This window comes from Nematolebias whitei, chromosome 1 (genome assembly GCF_014905685.2).
Source record: "Nematolebias whitei isolate Nwh7 chromosome 1, NemWhi1, whole genome shotgun sequence".
Classification (NCBI taxonomy): domain Eukaryota; kingdom Metazoa; phylum Chordata; class Actinopteri; order Cyprinodontiformes; family Rivulidae; genus Nematolebias; species Nematolebias whitei.
This window is the reverse complement of record NC_056498.1, coordinates 21023901-21026763: the sequence shown is the minus strand read 5'-3', so window position 1 is coordinate 21026763 and position 2863 is coordinate 21023901.

The window sequence follows — 2863 nt, the reverse complement described above, 5'->3', positions numbered from 1 at the left end:
TCACTGACTGTGGAAACTTGACACTGGACCTCAAGCAACATGGATTCTGTGCCTCTCCTCTCTTCCTCCAGACTCTGGGACCTTGATTTCCATTTACTTTCAGAGAACATAACTTTAGGACCACTCAGCAACAGTCCCTGGTGAGACGCTTCTGATGCTGCCTCTTGTTCAAGAGTGGCTTGAAACAAGGAATGCGACAGCTGAAACCCGTGTCTTGCATACGTCTGTGCATGGTGGTTCTTGAATCACTGACTTCAGCTGCAGTCCACTCTTTGTGAATCTCCCCCACATTTTGGAATGGGTTTTGTTTCACAATCCTCTCCAGGGTGTAGTTATCCCTATTGTTTGTACACTTTTCTCTACCACGTCTTTTCCTTCTCATCCCCTCTCTATTAATGTGCTTGGACACAGAGCTCTGTGAACAGCCAGCCTCTTTAGCAATGACTTTTTGAGTCTTACCCTCCTTGTGCAAGGTGTCAATGGTCGTCTTTTGGACAACTGTCAAGACAACAGTCTTCCCCATGATTGTGTAGCCTACACAACTAGACTGAGTGACCATTTAAAGGCCTTTGAAGGTGTTTGGAGTTAATTAGCTGATTAAATTGTAGCACCAAGTGTCTTCAATACTGAACCTTTTCACAATATTCTAATTTTCTGAGATATTGAATTTAGGGTTTTCATTAGTTGTCAGTTATAAACATCAACATTAAAATAAATAAACATTTGAAATATATCAGTCTGTGTGTAATGAATGAATATAATACACAAGTTTCACTTTTTGAATGGAATTGCTGAAATAAATCAACTTTTTCACGATATTCTAATTTTATGACCAGCGCCTGTACGCAAATGTACTATTTAATGCAATAACAAATGTCGTGAAGAAGATAAAAGCACATCTTCTTTCCATGTTTCACATTTTAAGAGCCTTAAACGTGCTCTTTCTTATTTTAAGAGAAAATGAGCAACACAGCAGGGTCAAACATGACCGTTATTAATTACACTAATGGTGACAGCAGCATCTCATCGTCCTACATTTATTAGCAGGGGTGGGAGGCATCCATGTTTACCTCGAGTTTGATCTCAGTTTAGTGTCACTGCTGTTTTTAGTTCAGGTCCAGACAAAGGTGAGGATTTGCCAACTTTAACTCCTCCTTTAAAACGTGCCACCTGGGTCGCTCTCTGCGTGCAGATGTGATTTATATAAATTCGAAAGGGATTATTTGTCAGACATTTTTAGAGATGTAATCCGTTGATCAGGAGGAGCCTGCACTAATGCCAACACACACACACACACACATAATGACTTTTACCTACACACTTTTATCACCCTCCTGGCCTCGGGTTGGTGTTACGGCTCAGCCATTAAAATTAAAAATAGGAGGGGAAAAAAAAAAAGAACAACTATTGTCATCCACGTTTCTATCTTGTCACGTGGTGCTTCTCCTGGCTTCAAATAGCCGATCTAACTCACCGGGCAGCCAGATTCTCCACTGACACAGGCGAGGATCAGTGAGCCAAGTGCTATGAAGAGGTGGGCGGTCAGATAACATGAAATTTATTGAGCTGCGTCTACCCATCGAAGCAGGCGAACACAATATGCACACGGACAGCGAGGAGCTCGGTGACTCTGTGAGTTTTAGTGACCTGTGGAGTTACTTCTCTGTGTTTTTGATCCTTTTTTTGTGTGTGTGCACACCTGGTGTTGTGGGATGTATCATTGCTTGCAGGGATGTGTGTGTGTGTGTGTGTGTGTGTGTGTGTGGTAAAGAAGTGGTTTAGTTTACTGATGTTTTCTAACGGGGATTATAAGTTTGTTTCCTCAGTTACGTGTTAAGACGAGGCACCTGTAGGTGGAGGGATCTGACACTAACGGCTGAAGTGTTTGAAGAGAGGCAGGATTGTTGTTTTTTTATGTCCGACTGCTTTTTGCTCTTTGGGGATAAAAAAAAAAAAAGAACTGTTTGGTTGAAAGTAAAGAGGCAAACAGAGCTGCTTGGCAAAATGACAATGAGATTTTTGAGGAATTGATAGTTTTGAGCAGTTTTTAGTTTTAAGCAGTTTTGTGTTTTTATTTTTTTAGTGTTTCGACCTGACTAGCTGTGTGTGAGAAACAGAAGCTTTGTTTTACACTTTCCTTTTATTATCGTGGCAGATTATGTGTTTTCTCACTCCTCTCCTGGCTCCATCACTCTCTCCTCCTCCTCATGTGACCTCAATCCATAAGCCTTTTGACCTCTGTTTGTCATACAGTATATAGTCATTCTTTTTCTGTTCTGTTTTTCTCCTCTCTATATTTCTTCTCCCCCCCCCCCCACCGCTCCTTCCACCCACTCACTCCTCGCACACCGACTCGCTCAGGTCCACAGCGCCGCCCCTGGTGAGCCGTCGCATCTTGCTGAAGTCGTGGTCGGTCCTCAGGTAGGAGAGCGAGGGGCCTCCTTCACTGTGGCCCGCCAGGTCCTGGGGCTGGGCCTGGGGAGGCAGGGCCCTCATCTCGCCCCCGCTGCGCCAGTACAGGGTGTATTGCTGCGGGTCAGTCACTCCGAAGGTGGCGGCGCACAGCTGCGCCAGGGCCTGGCTCGTCTCCCCGGCTCTCCACTGCAACGTCCGCACGGCGCTCCGCTCCCCGTCCTGGAACAGTATTCGAACGCACCTCTGGAGGGAAGGGGGGGGGGGGGGGGGGCTGGGGGAGGTGGGGGGGGGGGGTGGGGGGGGGTGGGGGGGGGAAGGAGGGAGATGGTTGCTCTTTTTTTTTTTTCTCCGTCTCTTTTCTCTGTCTCTTCTCTTTGGCGTTTGTCGGTCGTTGCAGATCGGGACTTGTATGAGAAAAGAAAACTCCTGACTGTGAGCAGGAGGTAAC